The sequence below is a fragment of the Hyperolius riggenbachi genome, chromosome 4 (genome assembly GCF_040937935.1).
Source record: "Hyperolius riggenbachi isolate aHypRig1 chromosome 4, aHypRig1.pri, whole genome shotgun sequence".
NCBI lineage: Eukaryota > Metazoa > Chordata > Amphibia > Anura > Hyperoliidae > Hyperolius > Hyperolius riggenbachi.
Genome location: NC_090649.1, coordinates 85,325,048 through 85,348,709, shown reverse-complemented (window position 1 = coordinate 85,348,709; position 23,662 = coordinate 85,325,048). Strand labels below are relative to the sequence as shown.

Below are 23,662 nucleotides of genomic sequence, written 5' to 3'. Positions count from 1 at the left end.
TCAGGCATATTTCTAGATGTTAGCTGTAGTAAAACACTGATGCAGGGAAGCTGCATGAAGATGGCAGTTGTACTGGTTGCTGTTTAGCAGTTAGATGTCAGGTGATCAGCAGGCTGGAGCCAGTGAGCTTATGCAAGCAAACATGAAATCTAGCAGGTTTCTGAAGATAGTGAAGCCAAGTCAATCATGTTACATAAGGAGTCATGAATCCCATTCCACAATTTAAACCTTCTGTTAATGTCTTGAACATTTTCATAAATTTGTACTCAGAAATCTTTCTTGCTTGTTCATTTTTGAAGTTACCCTTAAGAATAAGTACTTTTAGATCTTGCATGCTGTGTCCTGGTTCGCAGAAGTGTTGGCCCACTGGTGTGTCCATTTTACCCTCATTAATTTTAAAGCGGTGATGGTTCATTCTTGTGCGCAGTTTTTGTCCTGTTTCTCCTATATAGATTCCTCTTGAGGGGCATTTCATGCAGCGTATCATGTATACAACATTGGATGATTCACAGGAAAATTGGTCTGATATTTGATGATATATCATGTAACATACTTACATTAATTCCAGATAATCCGAAAATAGGCACCTTCTATATCTTACCAAAAATACACAAAGAAGGAAACCCAGGTCGACCTATCATCTCTGGTTTGGGGACACTAACAGAAAAGATATCTGGCTGGGTAGAAAACATTCTTAAACCCATGGTAAGGAATACAGCCAGCTACATCCAGGACACCACTGACCTTCTTAACAAATTGACTGCCATGGGTCCAATCCCAGAGGGTGCTATCCTGGCTACAATGGATGTTGAATCCCTTTATACCAACATTCCACACGAGGACGGTATTGCAGCTTGCCAACATTTCCTTCAGTTGAATGACCTACCAACAGAGCCCACACTACAACTTATCAAATATATACTAACTCATAACTATTTTTCATTTGGGAATGATGTATATCTACAGACAATGGGCAGTGCTATGGGAAGTAGAATGTCACCCCAGTATGCAAATTTATTTATGGCCAGATTGGAGGAAAACTTCCTTTCAACGTGTGAAATTAAACCATGGGCTTACTTCAGATTTATAGACGATATCCTATTAATTTGGACAGCATCACAGGAAAAATTAATCAAATTCCACAAAAACTTCTCAGAATACCACAAGAACATTAAGTTAACGCTCAACTTTTCATCCTCCCATGTCAGTTTCCTAAATACCACAATTTATGTACAAGATAGGTTTTTACAAACATCCATCTACCGTAAACCAACTGACCGGCATATTTACCTGAAGTGGAATAGTTTCCACCCGGAACACACCAAAAAAATCTATTGTTTACAGCCAGGCTCTGAGGTATAACCGAATATGTTCTATTTCAGAGGACAGAGACAGACAACTTATGTCGCTATGTAATATATTCATAGATCAGGGATATCATCCACGAATCGTTGATGATCAAATACACAGAGCAACTTTAAAATCTAGAGAGGAACTATTGAAGTACACCCCAAAGACTGAAAACAACAGAGTCCCAATAGTGGTCACCTACAACCCAAGATTAAAGACACTGAGGAAGATATCGAAAGCCCTGCAACCGATACTTCATAAAGACAAACGCCTGAAAGAAGTTTTTCCTGATTTACCAATGCTTGCTTTCAGACAACCTCCCAATTTGAGACAAATGATTATCAGAAGTGCATTATCTACACCAGAAACTCCAGGCACATTACCCTGCAATAACGCAAGGTGTGAGACCTGCCCTTATATCTTGTGCACAAACCAAATACAAATCTCACAGAAATATCATCAAATATCAGACCAATTTTCCTGTGAATCATCCAATGTTGTATACATGATACGCTGCATGAAATGCCCCTCAAGAGGAATCTATATAGGAGAAACAGGACAAAAACTGCGCACAAGAATGAACCATCACTGCTTTAAAATTAATGAGGGTAAAATGGACACACCAGTGGGCCAACACTTCTGCGAACCAGGACACAGCATGCAAGATCTAAAAGTACTTATTCTTAAGGGTAACTTCAAAAATGAACAAGCAAGAAAGATTTCTGAGTACAAATTTATGAAAATGTTCAAGACATTAACAGAAGGTTTAAATTGTGGAATGGGATTCATGACTCCTTATGTAACATGATTGACTTGGCTTCACTATCTTCAGAAACCTGCTAGATTTCATGTTTGCTTGCATAAGCTCACTGGCTCCAGCCTGCTGATCACCTGACATCTAACTGCTAAACAGCAACCAGTACAACTGCCATCTTCATGCAGCTTCCCTGCATCAGTGTTTTACTACAGCTAACATCTAGAAATATGCCTGAAGAAGGGGACTAGATCCCAGAAAGCTTGCATTATTTAACTTTATCATTTAGCCATTAATAGGTATTACTTTTACAATACTTTGTTTTTTTTCTACCTACATATATTGTTTGGCTAACACGGTACAGAAACATTTTTACTACTATCATCATGCAAGATACCGTAATGTACCGCACACATTTGGAATGTAAAACCCTACTGAAGAAATTGGCACAACTAGACAGTGACATATTTTTTCTATCAAAGTGCAAGAAAGAAAATCTGATCCCAAAAGGTATTACTATCAGAAACCCAATTCAGCATACCTTCAACACCCATTTTTCACAGCAACTCTGCTACAGAACAGCGGAAAGAATCAGGAATCATCTCATTAAGGTTTGTTACAGCAAGAAGAGAATTACCCAAGATAATCTACATTTACTCTATTCTACAATGCAAGGACCATCATCAGAAAGCTTTAAATCTACATTACAGAAATTCTACAAACAATTACAGCACCGTTTAATTCAAAACAAGAAAAAGAAACTCGACAGCCTTAGACTCAAAGCTGCAAACATTCTGGAGAATGATACAAGTGAACCCCATTCAGAGCCTAAAACTGCCAAACTTTTACCTGTGGTTAACTTGTCCAGCTATAACCCAAGCAAGACTGAATTAGCTGTTCTATCTAAAGGACTCACTTTTTGCCCCACCAAAAGATTTGATGAAACAGAATTTTGTAGTGACATGGAAGAATTTTTTCGGAGGATAAGACTAAAGGAATTTTTTCACAACAGACCTAAATATTCATCATTTGAAAACACCGAACCTACAAATAGCAAAACCAAAAAGAGCAGTACCTGGACACCAAAATCAGGGCGGAACAAGAAATTAGAAGAATATATTGACAACTTCAGGAAAAGAATCAAATTGGAGATACTGGACAAACAAATACAGACACGCTACAACCTCAACACTCAAGAAAGGAAAACAATACTGAACCTTAAAAGCAATAACAACATAGTAATTAAACCAGCTGACAAAGGAGGAGCTGTAGTGATTTTGGATAAATCCACCTATGTTCAAGAAGCAAACAGACAGCTCTCCAACAACACCTACTACAAAAGACTAGAAACAAACCCCACGCTACAATACTCAAGGGAATTGAAGAATATGCTTAATGATCTTTCCTCAGTATCATCTAACATACTTACATTAATTCCAGATAATCCGAAAATAGGCACCTTCTATATCTTACCAAAAATACACAAAGAAGGAAACCCAGGTCGACCTATCATCTCTGGTTTGGGGACACTAACAGAAAAGATATCTGGCTGGGTAGAAAACATTCTTAAACCCATGGTAAGGAATACAGCCAGCTACATCCAGGACACCACTGACCTTCTTAACAAATTGACTGCCATGGGTCCAATCCCAGAGGGTGCTATCCTGGCTACAATGGATGTTGAATCCCTTTATACCAACATTCCACACGAGGACGGTATTGCAGCTTGCCAACATTTCCTTCAGTTGAATGACCTACCAACAGAGCCCACACTACAACTTATCAAATATATACTAACTCATAACTATTTTTCATTTGGGAATGATGTATATCTACAGACAATGGGCAGTGCTATGGGAAGTAGAATGTCACCCCAGTATGCAAATTTATTTATGGCCAGATTGGAGGAAAACTTCCTTTCAACGTGTGAAATTAAACCATGGGCTTACTTCAGATTTATAGACGATATCCTATTAATTTGGACAGCATCACAGGAAAAATTAATCAAATTCCACAAAAACTTCTCAGAATACCACAAGAACATTAAGTTAACGCTCAACTTTTCATCCTCCCATGTCAGTTTCCTAAATACCACAATTTATGTACAAGATAGGTTTTTACAAACATCCATCTACCGTAAACCAACTGACCGGCATATTTACCTGAAGTGGAATAGTTTCCACCCGGAACACACCAAAAAAATCTATTGTTTACAGCCATGCTCTGAGGTATAACCGAATATGTTCTATTTCAGAGGACAGAGACAGACAACTTATGTCGCTACGTAATATATTCATAGATCAGGGATATCATCCATGAATCGTTGATGATCAAATACACAGAGCAACTTTAAAATCTAGAGAGGAACTATTGAAGTACACCCCAAAGACTGAAAACAACAGAGTCCCAATAGTGGTCACCTACAACCCAAGATTAAAGACACTGAGGAAGATATCGAAAGCCCTGCAACCGATACTTCATAAAGACAAACGCCTGAAAGAAGTTTTTCCTGATTTACCAATGCTTGCTTTCAGACAACCTCCCAATTTGAGACAAATGATTATCAGAAGTGCATTATCTACACCAGAAACTCCAGGCACATTACCCTGCAATAACGCAAGGTGTGAGACCTGCCCTTATATCTTGTGCACAAACCAAATACAAATCTCACAGAAATATCATCAAATATCAGACCAATTTTCCTGTGAATCATCCAATGTTGTATACATGATACGCTGCATGAAATGCCCCTCAAGAGGAATCTATATAGGAGAAACAGGACAAAAACTGCGCACAAGAATGAACCATCACCGCTTTAAAATTAATGAGGGTAAAATGGACACACCAGTGGGCCAACACTTCTGCGAACCAGGACACAGCATGCAAGATCTAAAAGTACTTATTCTTAAGGGTAACTTCAAAAATGAACAAGCAAGAAAGATTTCTGAGTACAAATTTATGAAAATGTTCAAGACATTAACAGAAGGTTTAAATTGTGGAATGGGATTCATGACTCCTTATGTAACATGATTGACTTGGCTTCACTATCTTCAGAAACCTGCTAGATTTCATGTTTGCTTGCATAAGCTCACTGGCTCCAGCCTGCTGATCACCTGACATCTAACTGCTAAACAGCAACCAGTACAACTGCCATCTTCATGCAGCTTCCCTGCATCAGTGTTTTACTACAGCTAACATCTAGAAATATGCCTGAAGAAGGGGACTAGATCCCAGAAAGCTTGCATTATTTAACTTTATCAGTTAGCCATTAATAGGTATTACTTTTACAAGACTTTGTTTTTTTTCTCATAACATGGCAAAAATTATGTCTTATGTCATATTTCTAAAACCATGAAAACTACTGTTTGGGTTTACTACGCTGGCCGAGATTGATCCTTTAAGTGAAGACTTTGTCCTTTATACACACATCAGCTAACACAGGCACACTGCAGTGGCAGAGTCCACAGAGCCTGAGCACGTTGGAGTCTTATTATCAATGTCACAGTCTTCTTTGATGCCTGCTTTCCGCCTTTCACACTCGTTTACAGCGGCTGAACGTTTCTCTTTCACACACAATGGTTGCTCCTTCTGTAGGGAGATCTGGAAGGCAAAGGCACTGGAGATCAAAGGCAGGCCTAATTTGGAGTGACATTTAGCAGAGTTCCCCCTCTTTATTGCTGGCAGATTTACAAGATTGGTGAATTTCTACGCTCGGCATCGAGGTTTTGTCACTGTGGTCTCCTTATTGTTGGCGTAACACGCTATTTTCATAATTGAGAAATGATTACAACATGATATTTATAGAGATGAATCGGGCTCATTCAGACAAGTACAAGTGGGTGGAAAGGGGATAATGTAATCTGCATTTGTTATATGGGAGGATAGGGGATGAATACAAACTCGAGGTGGGCTGGGCACAGCTGAGCACTATAACTAAGCATTTTATTAATTGGATCAATAAGAACGTACAGGAACTTAAAGCGGAACTGTAGATTCCTAATAAACACATTGTTTCACTTACCTGGGGCTTCCCCAATCCCCCAGCAGCCGTCTTGTCCCACGCCGCTCCTCAACGAGCCTCCGTTCGCCGGCCGCCAGCTACTTTCGGTTTTTCCGCCGAGCCACTGCGCCTACGCAGCTCTGGCCATGCGTATCCTTTCTTCGCGTTCCCCGCTATTGCAGAGGGGAGCGCGAAGAAAGGATACGCTTGGCCAGAGCTGCGCTGGCATCGACTTATAAGTCGAGGTACGGGACCGAGCGGCGGTGGGGAACGGAGACTCGTTGAGGAGTGGCACACGACAGGACAGCTGCTGGGGGCTTGGGGAAGCCCCAGGTGAGTGAAACACTGTGTTTATTTTAAATCTACAGTTCCGCTTTAAAGAGAGTCTGAAGCGTATTACATTTTCTCTTTTTATTGCCCACTTAAATTCAGCAGTAAGAGCAAAGCTGATTCGCTGCAACAGCGCAGCAGAACAGTGTATGTATCCGCCTGAAATCCCCGGGGCAAAATTCGGGGATCGCTTCCTGGAGGAGGCAGAGCTGTGTGCAGTAGCTCTGCCTCCAGTCCAGTCAATCTCCGCCGATCGCTTTCTCTCCTCACCCCTCTTAGTCTTCTTTCACTGTGAGGGGCGGGGAGAGGCGGAGATCTGTGGAGATTGATGTGACTGGAGGCACAGTTACAGCGCAAAGCTCTGCCTCCCCCAGGCAGCAAAATCCACAACCTGGAAAGTCATGGAATTTTGCCCCAGGCTTTTAGGGCGATAAATACCTCGCTCTGCCACGCTGGTGCAGTGAATCAGCTTTGCTCTTGGCACTTAATTTAAGTGGGCAATAAAAAGAGAACATTTAATTCACTTCAGACTTTCTTTAAGGAAGCCTGAGACGGGGAGATATAAAAAAGATACATAGCTGGAGCTACAGCTCCCTTCAGGCTGATCGCTCCCTCACCCTCCTCCTGAGCTGCCTGGATCCTTCTCAATTTGGCCTCAAAAGTCTTTCAGTCTGTGGCATACAGCACAAACCCCCCCCCCCTCCCATTGTAGTCCCGTAGCCACAGGAGAGCGATGGGAGAGCACGCTCATCTGGATGGGGAGCATGCAGACTGAAGGACTTTCAAGGCCAAATTGCAGAGGATCCAGGCGGCTCAGGAGGACGGCGAGGGAGCGATCAGTCTGGAGGGGGCTGGAGGAAGCCCCACCTATGTATCATTTTTTTATATCTCCCCATCTCAGGTACACTTTAAGAATAACCCTGGCCATACTCAAACTGTGTTTTTCAGACTTTAGGGGCATTGTTTGCGTAGCTTTGTGCTATTGGAAGTTTTTTTTTCTATTATTTGGGCTTTTAGTAGCATTACGTAGTGACTGTACTGTAGTTTGGAAAATAACAGTTTATTGAGTGCCTTATGTTATACCCCAACAGCTTTCATCCAGAGGAAAGAAACCTATGAAGGCTATGCTACTGCCTAGGTTTTGATACACTTTGAACACCTTTTTAAAGAAATTGTGACTGCAGAGATGCCATGAAGGTTTCAGAAGCTCTCCTACCATTAAAGTCAATGGGGCTCGCCACGGATGATTGGCTCGGGAACATTTGTGGTAACGTTCATGATGTTCGACCATCCCTATTGAATACTAGTAACTTGGCCTGAGGTTGGGGGTCAGCGGAGGGGTCCCACTGGGAATCCTAGTGATTTCTTAGTTACACCTCTGCATGGAGAACTGACCCCAAGCCACAGTGTGATATCATCACAGTAACTTTGGGGGCTCTGGTGAGTATAATTAAAGTTTCTGGGAGGACCTTCCTTAGTCTTTGGAACGGCAGGAGTATGGGGGCAAAAACCTTAAGGATTAGTTGAGCTCCAGGGGTAGAAATGTGGAGGTGCCAATACAATGCTAAGCACAGTCTTAGATACGGGTGAGAGAAGACACTCATGTGCTGCTATTTAGGGTTGGCTCAAACCTATGAAGCAGCGATACTGCAAAGCAGAGTAGGCAAATTACCCAATGGAAAGACATCTAGCGGAACAGTAGCGTGTCTATTTCAGTTGCTTTCCTGTGTTTAAAAAATGCTGCCTAATGTCAGTGTACCTTGCAGTTTTTCCATAAGATTCAATACACCCCTATAGTAGCATGCCTTTTGCCCATGCTGAGCTGAAGCAGAAGGGGTGTGTCCACACCCATCTACTCCATACATTATTGTACATCACTGTGAATAGTCTGACTTTTTAACATCCACATTTTGGGTTAAAGTGTGTGTGTGTGGGGGGGGGGCATCAACCTATTCGCAGGGATGCGCCTATATGCAGTGTATGCCACGAAACTTGCTGCAGAAGGTATGACTACCTGTTCTCGCTCTGATTTGATTCCTCTTGTCTCCATGGCAACTTCTGACCTCACCGCTAGAGCTCCAGGCTCGTGAGAAAAAGCAAGCCGGAGCAAGGACAGGTATTAATACATGTTAAAGAATGATCCATGCCACACTCTACTCCCGCCGGGATACTGGATTGCCAAATCTGCATGGGGGCAATGGCGGCACATTGGGGGGGTCATGGCTTTTGGCCTATCTTTTAAGCCAAAAGTGTGTGTGTCTTGTGGGAAGGTTGGCTTTTGTGCGTGAGGACTTTCCGGATGTATATTCTGTAGTCTTTTTCGAGCTGTAAATGGGAGACACAGCACAGAGGTGCTTTGTTATGTTTCTCATGTTAGTTTAACCAGTACAGCACCACTGTGCCATGTATCTACACTACTGCGGACTTCACTTCAGCATAAGGGGCATAGATACACGTATCCCGTAGTTTACATCGATGTGTGCCCGTGCTCATGTCTGGGATCCCCCCTGCCCCACGGCAGAGTACTTGTGTTCCCCATTCACCAATCAGAGTGCCCATAGTGAATGATCTTTCGGCATCAATTAGATGCCAATGATCATTCTCAAAATGAAAGTAAAGCACACAGTCTTCATTTTTACACTACTTCCTGTGTACTGTTCCATACACAGGATAGTGTGGGGACATCTAATGGCCTAAAAAGAAAAAAAAATACACATGCAAATTTTAAAATAAATTATGAAAAAAAATCCCCCATTAGTTAACCCCTGATTTCCTCCTCCGCTATTAATAGTTACCTTAGGGACTTCTTTACTATGTATGTCATTATGATATATCACCAATATTTTTGCAAATTAATTATTGATATAGTATAAAGAAACTCATACAGAAAAAATAGACCTTTATTTTCAAATAAAATATTGTCACCATACATTGTACTAGGAACATAATTTAAATGTTGTAATAACTGTGGGCAAGTAAAACTTTTGGGTTTTATCTGTCGTAGCACATTTTATTTTAAAGCTATAATGGCTGAAAATGGAGATTTTTTTTTAATTTTAATTTTTATTACTTCCTTTAAAATGCATATGAAATAAAATATTTCTTAGCAAAAAGTACCACTCTAAGTAAACCTAATTTTGGCAAAAAAAACCCCAATATATAGATTATTTTGGTGTGATAAGTAGCGATAAAGTTATTGGCAAATGAATGGGAGGAGCGCAATATATGAAAATTGCTCTGGTTTTTAAGGGGCAATAACCTGTGGTGGGGAAGTGGTTGACACCTGTTTAAGTCCTAGTGAATGTACATGTGTATTAAAACGTGTTTGTGTGTTGGTTTTACACTGATTGTGTGCACTTCCTGTAATCAGATTCCATCTAAAGATGTAATAAGATTCTGAAGCAAGACTGTCATTGTGACACCCACACTGTGTGACGTGGGACAATCAGACATGCCATTAAGAATTTGGAATGAGCCGTGTTGCGACTGACTTTTTTTTTTTAAATCAGTGGGTGGTTGATTTTGATTCTGTCATTTTATTCAATTTAAATTCCAGCATGGATTAATTCTTCCTAATGGCTTCTAATGTTTCTTTCCTCTCTGCGGAGATGGAGAGAAAAATCATATTCCTGTCAATTCTATTAATAACCATTTATTTTCTCTGTTGCATAAATGTGGAGACTGTACATTTAATAAGAGTTCCAGCAAGCAAAGTTAAAGGACAACTATTGCTAAAAAGTCTAAAATACAAACATGTAAAATGTAGATTTCTTACTGAGTAAAATGCAGTATCAGGGGCGTTGCTAGCCCCAAAGATCAGTGGCATGTGCCCCGTATCTATTCTGGGGTACCCCGAACATCACCCAGGCAGAGGCAGGCAGCTGGCACTGGCAGTAGAACTCATCTCTGGCCACTTGGTCTCCAGATTCTGCAGCCATCTTTTCTTCTCGGCTTCTCCCCCTAGTGTCTGAGAATTAATCAGACACTAAAGCTCCTAGTACCTGATTATCTGATGCTAGGAGGGGAATCACCAGTTACAGAGTATGTCTCCAGACTTAGAAAGCGGATGGAGAAGATGAGTCGTTCCTTTACTCTGCTGGGGGGTCAGTGGGATGAACAGTGAGGAATGAAGAAACATAGCGATACATGCTCCTTATGGAGGCTTCAGGCACCACAGCTTCCAGCATGTCACCACAACAGCCAGCATGCCCCATAGAGGTACCAGATCACCCAGCATGGCACCACACAGCACCCAGCAATCCCCATAGAGGTACCACAGTATCCAGCTTGGCACAACAGCACCCAGAATGGCACCCACAGCACCCAGCAGGGCACCACACAGCACCCTGCATTCCCTATAAAGGCGCCACAGCACCCAGCATGGCACCACACAGCACCCATTTGGAGTGCCCAGAAGTGCCCCGAATATCGTAGAAACCTAGCAACCCCCCTGTGCAGTATAAATATATTTTTCCTATGTTACTGTCACTTTTAGTAGGTAGCAAACATTTAAAAGATCAGACAGGTTTTGGACTAGTCCATGTTCTCATGAGTGGTACTTCTTTATTTAGTATATACTGTTGTAACCTCCAAAAGAAGGTTACAAAATATTATTGCACATTTGCCTTCTGAAAAATGGCCACAAGATGGCAGCAGTGAGTGTCTAGGCCCATGGAATCAAATAGGTGTGTGGGAGAAAGAGTAAGCTCGCATAGACTGTTGCTAAGTGATCCGATATGCAAATTAGGGGAATTCGCTGGAACTTTCCAGAAACCCCGCGTGGCCAGTCAGGGAGCTACTGCGTAGGCTCAAGGGGCGGGGAGACCAGGATGTAGCCAGAGGGAACAGGCTGAGTCCAGAGAGAGCACGCCAGAGAGGAGAGACAGAAGGACTTACGCCAGGAGCTGGTGGTGCGGAGCGGGCAGGAGGTGACACAGAGAGGCTGTAGCAGTCATCCGGACAGTAGGAGGGGTCCCGGCGGCCATAGAGAGACCAGCGCATACCAGTAAGGACAGCGGCAGCAGGATGGACAGACCGGAGGCCGGAGAAGGCAGACCTTGCCCAGACCCGAGCCATACCAGAAGTCATAGACAGATGAGTACAGGCCTACGGGCAAACCCCAAGCCACCTAGTGTGTTTCAAAGTGGTGTTACTAGAGACTCTTAGAGTGAGAAAGCTTTCCACACACAGCGACGTTGTGCTAAGAGAAGCTACTGTTGATGATAAGAAGTACATTGCATGTTCAGGCCTAGCTGCTGCTGATAGACTGTCATAAGCCTCCCTAAAGTACCCGCATAGCTGATACAGCCCCCGCCAGCATTAAGGTCTGGTTGATAAATAGACATTGTCCCTGTCAAGTCCGTTTCGAGTCAGGAGTTGAGTTACAAGTTACAAGTTCTTCAGTTGATGTGTTCTGCAGAGTGAACAGGAGTGTGATATTTAAAGTGAACCTGTCAGCATTACAGTGGAAGAGTGGAGGAGGAGTCACATTGCATTTTATGATATTAAAGTGTGCTGCAGGAGCAGCCAGGTGATACCTGAGCAAGATACAGAGTAACAGATTTGGATTACAAGATTTGCATCAACTCTAATTCAGAGTTCATTCAGCTTTAACAACAAAATGCACTTAAAAAAAGATCTATTGTAGTGGGAAGGTGTTGATGGACATGCCTTAAGTGCCTTATGGTAAATCCGGCCCTAACAAATGCAGAAGCATGTGAAAATTTGCACCAAAGTACAGACGGGGGCGGGGATTTCTAGAAAGGCCACAAAGGCCCAGGCCTCAGGCGGCAGATGGACGTGGAAGAGGGATTGCTGCATATGGAAGAGGCAGGCTAATGGAGCCCAAGTGATATGTATATAACTGAAGGGAGACTGCTGTACATGAAGGTTAGACATGGAAGAGGGGCCTATACAAGGATTAGAAGGGGCATGATGCACATGGAGCCACAAGAAAGTTGGCATAGGGATGGAAAAAGGATAAATCCCGCATTGAGTACAGACAGGCCCTCCCTGCATGGATGGCTTGATGGTGTAATGGTTAAGGGCTCTGCCTCTGACACAGGAGACCTGGGTTCGAATCTTGGCTCTGCCTGATCAGTAAGCCAGCACCTATTCAGACCTTTGGCAAGTCTCCCTAACACTGCTACTGCCTATAGAGCGCGTCCTAGTGGCTGCAGCTCTGGTGCTTTGAGTCCGCCAGGAGAAAAGCGCAATATAAATGTTATTTGTCTTGTCTTGATATTTGCTCAAAATTGATTTAACTTCTGTTCTGTAACAAAAATTGCTTTATCTTCTATTTGTACACAGAGTGTCAAGATTTTGGCTGATACTGCAACAAGCCAAGCTGCTTCCATTTCATTGTTATAATCAGACCCGACTGTGCTATAAATGTAGTCACAATTCTGACAGAGTAATAGTTCTGAAACTCACCCCTACAAATCACACCTAACAGATCAGAGGGAGCTCATCATTATCTCTCATCACAGGACTTTGCCAAGATTTTCAGGTTTAATAAACTGGCCTCTTCCAAGTACAAATGTAATGACAGCGCCGGGTGCCAAACTCCTCCAGAAGTTGTCATTATTTCTATATTTGCTTCTGGCAGAGATCCTCTATCATACTAACATAACCAGCATCAATAAGGGTGGTGAGATTAGAATGCAGATCATGCCTGCCTGTCTCAGTGATGCCACAGCTGTCTGTTCCTTACTCAGTGCATCTCATCAAGCGAATGTCTACTAACTGTTATTCTTTATTTAAAATAGTAATAATAATATATTATGCATTTATATTGCACTGACATTTCCTGAAGTTCTTAACAGAGTATACTGAAGGATTGCTTCTTAAAGTCCTTTAAGGGAGCTCTTAAAGGGAACCTTAAAGTGTACCTGAGATATAAGCCATGTCAGGTTCTATACTTACCTTGAGCTTCCTTTAGCCCCTTTGAGATCACTCAGTCCCTTGCCATCTCCCCAGGTGGCTCCTGTCACCCGCAATACTGCCTGAAAGCCTTGCCGAGTCGTGCAGCGTTGTGCATGTGCGGCCTGGCCAGGGGCGCTCCCTGTCACGTTCCTGTCCCTGGGAGCGTTCTGCGTTGTACAAGTGCAGAACACTCCCAGCCACGGGAGCGTGACGGGGAAGCGCACCTGGCCTGGTCACACATGCAAAGCGTGACTCAATCCGGCTTTCGGGCAGCATTATAGGTGACAGGAGCCACCCAGGGAGACAGTGAGGGACTAAGTGGCCTCAAGGGGGCTTAAGGAAGCCCCAGGTAAGTATGAAACTTGAGATGGCTTTTATCTCAGGTACACTTTAAACAAGAGGCATATGGAGCTGCCATATCCATTTCCTTTTAAACAATCCCAGTTGCCTGGCAATCCTTCTAATGTCTTAACTAATGGGTGATAGGTGCCTGGACAGTGAGGATTGACAGACATGTCCAAAACCTGGCCCAAGGTTAAATTCTACATGGCCATAATTCTAGCTAAAAATTATGTTGATCTCGGCCCACAGCAGCTGTGATGTAGAGGGCCAACATCCACCTACAGCTCCCTGTGATGATTGGCCTGCCCACATGACTAGGCAATACGAAGGGCATGGCCAGGCACAATGTAGTGTGATGCCCTCCGCCGCATCTCCCTGTCATTTTTTTTTAACAGGTACGTTTTTATTACTGTATATACTCGCGTATAAGCCTAATTTTTCAGTACAAATATGTGCTGAAAAGTTACCCCCTCGGCTTATGTGCGAGTCAGTGGAGAAGAATAGATGGTGGAGCGAGTTTTGTTACTGGCAGAGGACCATAAGGATCGTACACTAGTGAACCTGCTCTTGCCAGCTGCCTCCCTGCTGTGTCCGTGCCCCCCATCCTGCAACATGGTGTGCAGAGTGCGCTGTTCAAGACTACCTGTGTCCCCTGGCTTGTGGAGCAGAGGGTGCAAGCAACGTGTCAGAGTTACAATGATCCGAGTGTTCTTTCTATGTGGCAATCACTGTCTATCTATGACACCATCTAGTGACATCTTGAGGCACAGCTGTATCATCCTTGTGGCACATCTGGCTATGGGGAGAAGGAATGACTTGCACTGGGGGTACATCAGACTTCTGTGGAGGGGGCTATACTGGGGAATGGGCTTATGCAAGTCAATCATTTTTTCTTGGTTACTGAGGGAAAAGTGGGTACCTCAGCTTATACTCGAGTCGGCTTATATGCTTTCACATAAAAATACAAAATACAACAGTACAGCAGTCCTCAGCATTGGTGCAAGGGAGGGGAGGGAAAAGGGAAAGGGGAGAAAGAAACAGAATTTGTCAACTACAGTTTTACACGTTGCAGGGATACATAGCAATCTACTTTGGTATAATAATAAAACTACTTGAGAAGCACCTAGAATCCAACAGTACAGAGATTATTCCATGATTACCCTGAGATTAGACCTTAAAAAGAAAGAATTATGGATTTTTTTGCTTGAAAATCTTTAAGATGCATAAAGTCATAAGGAAGAGAAGGCATAAGGTTAACCCAAGTTAGTGGTCCCTAAAATCAATTTGCACCATTTGTTCCATATTTTGTCAAACTTGGAGGGACAATTCCTACGAGCATAGGTCATCTTCATCAAAGGGAGAGATTTATTAACCATATTTACCACCATAACTTTTTTTTAGCTGCATGACAAATATTGATTATCATGGTTTTTCTATATCTGTTTAGTTTATCTTCACCGAAGAGGCCAAGTAGGGCTGCTTTAGAGTCCATGAGGTATGTGTGCGACCCAGCAGCTGAGAAATCAGCTCACCCATCTGTTTCCAGTCAATTTGGGGCATGACCAGAACATATGCAAAAATGTTCCAACAGTCTGTTCACATCTAGGACAAAGATCAGACCTGGAGCCATCCATTTTATGGCGTTGATAAGGAGTATAGTACGCCCTATGTAAAAATTTCAGGTGTATTAACCGATCTCTAGCCAAAATCAGAAATTCAGAGCCAACAACAATAACTATGTCCTCCCAATACTCACTGTCCAGTTCACCGGCATCAATCACCCATTGGTCATGTCGTTTATCCAAAGTAAAGCCTGGACTTACCATTAAACATGCGTAAATAGAGTGGAGGGGCTTCCCTGTCATATTACTATAGCATGCATGGTTATACTGTGGCACACATTTACTGAATGGGGGTTCCTGTGAACAGGGCGGATGCCTAGAATTTTGCTGATTTTACCGTTATTATCATTAGCGTGTACTGCAAGTTGCGCTATTAGCATGACCCGTGGTATTTGACTAGCGTGACCAATGCTAAGGTAACACAGGTTACTAATGCTAATGCTCATTAGTAACGTGTGTTACCGTAGCAACACTTGTGCCTTTGAGCATCCGTCAAAAGCATAACTCGCAGTAAATACTGCCAGTAGCGGTAATATTGATGTGCACAGCAACATTACTGCATTTTAGCGCATCAACCCCATTGTCTGCTAGACCCATGGAGATAAATGGTGAGCAGGGGCATATCTATAAACCATGGGGACCCCCAGCAAAACTTTGATGGTCCGCAAATTTTCACATGCTTTTCCATTGCCATCCCCTGGTGACTCTCACAGCCAGAGTACCCATCTCACAGGGGTCATAAAACAAAAGTGGACATCAGGCTCTTCACTCCCATAACAAGTGTAGCCACCAAAACACCTGATCTGAAGGATGGACCCCTTTATCAGAGGGAGAAAATTAGTAGTTTACAACTCTAAGCCCAGGGCTTTTCTCATGAAGCAAGGTGAAACATTTGCATCAGGTGCAGACATTACAGGGGCAGCATTTTCATACTGTGTGTTTACACTAACAGCATGCAGTCAGAGTAGGAGGAGAAGTGATAGGAGAGTGAGGTCAAGACTCGGTCATCATTGGGGAAACACAGCTGGTTGTGCTGTGTGAGGAGTCTGACAGTGAGTGATGAGGGAGGAGGCAGGAGAGCAGCAGTGTTTCATTTGACTTGCACAGCAGAAGGGAGGAGGTGGCACTTTTGTCCTGACTGAGGAGAAATGGAGTGGCTGAGAGTGAGAAGTTTGTCACAGACTCACAGCCAGCCAGTGTGATATTGTGTTGAGCTGCAGCATGTCATGTGAGAACATTAAATGAAGCAGAGTAAATTGTCGGGTGCTGCGCGATCATTCCAAATCGGGAAGGGGGGGGCATCCTCAGATGTTTGCCTCAGGCAGCAAAGAGTCTAGAACCACCCCTGTCTAGGCCCCTGCAATCGCAAAGGCTGCTCCCCTGTAGTTATGCCTCTTATGGTAAAGCCATGTTTGTAAACAAATACGTTTAACTTTACGTCGGTCAAGCATCAGGAGCATCACTAAATTCAATTATGGGGCCACGCCAAAAGAGCAACCAGCGCATCATAAACTGCAGCAGATGTGCACAGCAATTTCCAGCATGCCAGTAGGGGCTCTGCTCAGTTAATACTTTTTCTTCTGGTGAGTTGCAATGTGTAAAATACACCCTTGTAGATTGAAAACATGATTTAACTCATTGCACTTTCCATTACTCCACTGATGGACAACATTCATGCTGTCCAGATGTCTGTCCTACACTGATGAGCTCTTCAAAGGCCTAGCGAGATCTCATATTAGCACTTGTCTCAGTGCTGCTAACCTTTGAATGCCCCACAGAATAATATGGATTAAAATCTGATGAATAATTGCTGCTTCAGGAACAGTTTGTTTGCTTCATTGATTTCTTCAGGCGTGTTTCAGAGAATGGAATGAAGTTGCACTGTGGCTAAGGAAATTGAATTGTTTGATGTTGCTTGCATAGCTCTAGTGTAACTGATCTGACTGCTGGCAACGGTAGACGCAGAGAATCAGGGAATCTGATTGGTCGTGTCTTTAGGACGATTTGTACTATTTTTGACACTCACTACTGTCACCTCCTCCATTTATTTTATTAGTAAACAAGAATTAGTACCAGGTTCACTGCACTTCATAGACCTGAACAGGCGGCTCAGAGCTGGTTCTCTTATGATGCAAGGTGAAACATTTGCATCAGGCGCAGGGATTACAGGGGCAGCATGTTTGTACGGTGTTTACACCTACAGCATGCAGTCAGAGTAGGAGGAGAAGTGAGATGAGAGCGAGCGAGGTGAAAAAGTCATCATTGGGGAAAAGCAGCTTGTTGTGCTATGTGAGGAGTATGACAGCAGGGGCAAACGCAGGATTTTTAAGGGGGGGATTCCTGAAAGGTCCAGAAGCACTTATGTCCCCGAGTGCTTCTGAAGACAAGTGGCTCCATACTGCCCATGCGCAAAAGTGCGCTGGCGTATTACGGAGCTGCCTATCTTTGGAAGTACTCAAGGACACGAGTGTTTCTGAGGGCTTCTGGTAGCAGCAAATTTGAACAGGGGACAGCGCTGGAACAACTCCCTGAGAAAGGAACGGGAGATAGACTTAGTTTGGACAATTCAGCGGAATATGCCACATAGTGTCACATAGCGCAAGCGATACCCATATGATGCAGGGATATATGCATCTGCGGAAGATGTCGGCGCTATATAAATACTAAATAATAATAATTTGCCTCAACAGGATTGCACTTTTATTTAGCTTTCCTGTATAAGAAGAAGACACAACCAGCCAGCACTAGGGGAAGAGGGAAACAAAGGTGAATGAGGGAGGGCTGGTGCACACCAAGAGTGCTTCTGAGCATTTTTCAAATCGACAGTGATTTGAAAAGCGCTTGGCTAATGTTACCCGTTACCCTATGAGGGTGTTCCCACAGCAGCGTTGTGATTTTTTCAAAATGCATGTAGCCAGAGCCGGGACAAGGTCCTCCAGCACCCAAGGCTGAGACATCAAAGTGCGCCCCTCCACCCCTTCCACCCCAGCCATCACACACTGATTGCTATTAGACTAAGAGGCGCCACAGGGCCCACAACCTCCCCAACACCTTAATCTCTAGTTATCTGGCTTGCAGTCACTGCCATGTATCCCTTTTCTTATTTCTTTCTGCTTCAAACAATTAGGAATGACAGCTGAATGAATTCTGCGTCCCCTCCTACACAGCGCCCTGAGGCTGGAGCCTCTCCAGCCTATGCCTCGGCCCGGCCCTGCATGTAGCATTTTTTTGAGCGATTCATTCAGAAATCGCTCTGAAAATCGCTTCACAAAATCGCACTCACTAATTGCTAGCAATTGCTATTGTGATTTTGGCGTGCACTAGCCCAGAGAGAGAAGGAGTGGAGAGAAATTGAGAATAGCCTGAGATGGAGCAGAGAGATTATCTGTATTGCAGTCCCACATCACACAGAGGCTACTTGCCTGTAATAGGACTCCTGTCCCTGCCAGTCTCTCACACAAGTCAGAAAGCAGCCCTCCTGCAGTCTAGGGACTGTCAAAAACTTTTCACCTTGTTTAACACCTTATCCACACATGCAGTCATTATAACAATGGGGAGAGACCAGACAGATTTTTGCCCACGGACCCTCCAGGCAAGCTCTGCATCATGCTGTGTGTGGGGTGGGGGGGGGGGGATTCCATACATCCGTAACCCCTGTCTGAATACGCCAGTGGGCAGTGAGTGAGGAGGGGGGAGGCAGCAGAGCAGCAGTGTTTCATTTGACTTGTACAACAGAAGGGAGGAGGTGGCACTGCTATCCTGACAGAGGAGGAATAGAGGACGGCCGACTGGCTGAGGGTGAGCAGTTTGTTTGTCACAGACTTGCAGCATGCCAGCGAGTTATTGTGTTGATCTGCAGCATGTCATGTCTCAAGTTGTTGCATATGCACCCTTGCTGACTGAGAACATTAAATGAAGCAGAGTAAATTGTCGGGTGCTGTGTGACCATTCCAAATCGGTGGAGGTAGGGGGTGGGTTAGGTGCATTCTCACAAGTTTGCCTCAGGCAGCAAAAAATCTAGGACCGGCCCTGAGGTTACTGCCATAATAGTAACCCATTCTGTCTCTTCTGACAATGAGAGGCATATTCAATCTATAAAATAAAGAATCATTTTACCTTAACTAAGCCTGAAATTCTGAAAAGATAAAAAAAGTTACATACTCAAGATTTATCCTTTTTGTGCCCCTAGGCTAAGTATGTTGTGGCTCCCCTGTTATGTGCAGCAGCGCCTATCCCCCTCCATGTGTAGCCTCCTCTTGCATGTGCATCATCCATGAACGCAGCCCCTCTCATTCATAAACAGCTCCCTTGGGCATCAGTTTACCCTTTTGTATGTGTTGCAGCCAATTTTCAGCCTCCTCCTTCATATGTAGCAACACCTCTTTCATGTTCAGGTGCTTCCCTGGGCTGCAGCCGCTCCAGGCCCGGGCCTGTGTGGTCTTTCCAGAAATCCAGCCCTGTACATACTTACCTTAGTAGGGGGAAGCCTCTGGATGCTTCCATGATCCCCCTCGTCCTCTCCACTGCCAACTGGGTCCCTCTTCTTCTTTGCAGTCGTGCTCCCTTCCATGTAGGAGCCCTCCCACACTGTACAGGCACCAGTGGGTTCGCATAGTAGCACAAAAAAAATCTGTACATGAGCGGCTTGTGTCACTGTTTAGGAGCGGGCTGTCTGTGTGCCTATGCAGTGGGACCACATTCATACACAGAGGGGTGCATGACCACGAGCAATAGAGTTAGTGCCTCTGATGATGCGTTAGCACGCAAAACAGCTGTCAGGCCTTGCCTAACCCCCACTGTACGTTGCTGTATGTGATGTCCATTGGAACCAAATAAAATATATATGCACAAGAAAAAGGATTGACTCTTGGGTGCAAAAAAAAAACAAAAAAGGGGAATGTTGGGCAACCAACAAAAAATACAAAGTAAAAAGAAATGGGAGTACAGACAGGTGCAGAGCTCCCTAAAAACGGACTCCCAAAGGCACAAGTGCAAAAAACGCACACCTATGCCGAAACCTAGGGACATGTAAATCAGCAGAAGGAAAAAGCACCCCAGGACACGAAGATAAGCATAAATACAGGTAAAGAGGCAGCCCAGGGAGCATGGCTGTGAGAGGTCATCACACGTATTCACCGATGGTGCACCGCACGGTGCCACTATCTCGGTATATGTATACCTGCCATCAGGTCCAGACACTATATTGAAGCAGGTCTCAACAAGTCTGTTAACACAGGCTTGTTTGGGCCATTTAGTCCTGTGGAGTCTGGGGACTGCAGCCCCTTGTTCCATTCATATTCTTCATGTTGCACAGCACTTTTCTTGCCTCCTTTTTTAAAATGTTTATGGTATATGTTATTGTATGTGTATTTTGATGATTCAAATGCTTTTTACCATTACTATTTAGTGTTTGTAATAAAGTACTAATAATTTTTTCTACCTCACATGCACCCAAGAGTCAATCCTTTCTCTTGTGCATATATATTGTCTAATGTTGACATGGTGCATGTGAGATGTTTATAGGGGGCTATTTTTCTTTTTCTTTATAAGTTTAAAAGGGTATTCCACCTGCCTCATTAAAGCAATTATTTTTCATGGAACCAAATAAAGGTGTGCTTAAGGGCACAGTGCCTCTCTTTTTCCTCTCTAGAAACACGAGCAATATTAAACTTTAATGTCAAGTATCCTTTAGAGCAGGGGTAGGGAACCTATGGCTCGGGAGCCGGATGTGGCTCTTTTGATGGCTGCATCTGGCTCATATATAAATTAGTAGGAGTTGATTCACTAAGCTACAATGCTCAGCAGCGCAGCTTAGTGTGGCAGTGCAAATACAATTTTCAAAGTAGGCACGCTACTGCTGTAGTATGCACTACTAACTTACTCACGCTACCCCAAAACAAACAGCTGTTCCAATTGTTCCACTCTGGACCCTGTCAGGTCCAGTGACTTTGTAGGACGAGATCCTGGCACTTTGGCTCAATAGGCTGTCTGGCAAGTGACAGGCAGCCTATTGGGCCAATCAAGGTGCGTGGATCTCGTCCTACAAAGTGAATCAACCACCAAGTCAGCTAGCTAATTGTACAAGCTGTTAGTCAGTATTTCTCCTGTCTGGCTCTCGGGGAAACTGCTGATGTTGCTGAAACCCAAGAGAAGCTGAAGACATGTCTGACACTTCTGCTGCCTGGTGGATCAACTGTATACACATCACTATGGCAAAAGGGACGTGAGCCCTACTTTCCCAGTTTGAAACATTTTGTATGGCTCTCACGGTATTACATTTTAAAATATGTGGTGTTTATGGCTCTTTCGGACAAAAAGGTTTCTGACCCCTGCTTTAGAGGGTCCCGGCAATGGAACAGAGAGGTGTTTTCTGTGTGATTCAGATACTACTGCAGCCAAATAGGTCAACAGGATACCCAGGCAACTGTTTAAAAGGACATTAATATGACAGCCTCCACATAATTCTCACTTCAGGTTCCCTTTAATTGTTAAACACTTGTAAACTCAGATATGTGCGCCAGAGAACTCTGAAATAGTCGCTTCAGCTGCCACGAGGTAAAGTCCTCAGAAAGACTCCACAAACGTATTTCTTGAAACAACCTCAGTGCTATAGGTATTCCACAAATTCTTCACCGTCACTAAACACCCAATACAGTGCAGGCTTACCGGATTTTTTTAAGACCCAGATTATAAGGTCTCAAAAGCGTTTTGGCCCAATTACAGACTCGATCATCACCCCCTCTTTGGTCATCAACGATCACCTCTTCTCTTTATTTGCTCCAAATGAAATATAATATAAACCAAAACACATCTAAGTATATACCACTTAAAAATACTCCATTAATTGCACATCCACAAGATAAACAAGTTAAATGCAGTCGTTGATACTCACTTCCAGGCCCTTCTGACACGGACCCATGAAGTTAACTGGCACATCAATCAATCCACCTCTGAAGTACCTTCACTCTCTATCACCCGTAGGCCCGTCCGGTTTCGCTGTTGCGTCCTCAGGGGCTTGCTTTAAGACATTGTTAGATAAAATGAAAACAAAGGATTATTTCAGAGAAAGTTACTGAAAAGTGTTTTCTAACTGAAGATAAAAGCGCTAAAACCTGTGAGAACATTTTTTGGGTGTAACTACGATCCATGGAACCCACCAGCAAAACCATGACTGGGCTCCCCAACATCCACAGCTCCTTCCCTTTCCAATCTTGATGATCTCCGTGGCCTTGGGGGCCAAAGGTCATTTAACAAGTGTGGCCAGTATGACTAACCCCCCCCCCCCACCACACACACACACACCAGTGTTCTTTTTGGCTCCCTCCACCCAAAACTAGTGTGACCATAACAACACCTACTGTGGATAATAATGGTCATGTCTAGGAGAACTAATTGAGAAGCATGTGATTTATTTAATCAGCTAGACAAGACCATTACAAATTTTGGAGACAGGGCTCCAGTATTGGAGGGAGGAAGGGTAAGTAGTTGTGGCCTCCCAAAACCCTGGGCACCTCTACAGCTACAGGGGTTGCCTCCTCTATTAGTTACCCCTCTGGTACCAGTAACTGAACAAAAATTCATCTTTTTAGCAGTTGCACAGCAATCTAATAGACAAATAGATCATTTTGTTGGACTTTCAGCCTTGGCTTAAGATTTGCGCTCAGTAGAAGTGATTAAAAATTAACGTAGGCGTATTCATGACTGAAAATGTGATATCCATGATTGAGGATCTTGGCCATCTTCTGGTTCCTGAGAAGGAAGTATAACAAAACTGCATTCCACTTTCCACTTAATACTGCTTCTCATACTATGCCGAGACTAAACGCTTAATCTGCACCACCGAGATGCTAGCAACGTTTTCTATGGGCGTAATTAAGCCTTTACTATCAATTATTTAGCGGTAATCAGTGAGTCCACCTTTGGCGGACTCTTCGCACTGCAGATCTGTCAGAAGGGCTGCCCGGCTGATGTCTTAATATAGATCTCACATTCTCACTTGCATTCCTCTTCAGTAATTGCGGGAGCATTTTATATAATATTCCATGAATAAATAAATAGCACAATCTGAACTATGACTAAATCTTGAGTGCTCGGGTCTCCACAGCATAAAAACAGGGCTTAATAAGTCTTTGATGGCGATGCAATTTTTCTTCAGTAATCAGAGACTTGTTTCATGAAACAATACTGAAACAATGATGAATTTGTTGGTTCATCAATAGGCTCCATACTATTTTGACTAATACAACCATTTTGGACAAGTTGTGGGAAATTGATAACACTAGTGGTTTGGTTGCACCGTACTACACTAGAATACTGGGGTTCCTTATATACCCCCAGTTG

General features: G+C 43.6%; 2 long non-coding RNA genes across 2 annotated transcripts in view; one reads left to right on the top strand and one right to left on the bottom strand.

Annotated features, from left to right (window-relative positions):
* Positions 1–23,662, top strand: part of LOC137570402 (uncharacterized) — a 223,646-nt gene that overhangs the window by 38,233 nt on the left and 161,751 nt on the right. The window contains exon 2 of the long non-coding RNA XR_011031021.1: positions 7,526–7,701. This is a non-coding gene — a long non-coding RNA (uncharacterized lncRNA). The remainder of the gene's footprint in view (positions 1–7,525; positions 7,702–23,662) is intronic.
* The window catches only part of LOC137570403 (uncharacterized), a 45,420-nt gene continuing 44,027 nt past the window's right edge, over positions 22,270–23,662 (bottom strand). The window contains exon 3 of the long non-coding RNA XR_011031022.1: positions 22,270–22,340. This is a non-coding gene — a long non-coding RNA (uncharacterized lncRNA). The remainder of the gene's footprint in view (positions 22,341–23,662) is intronic.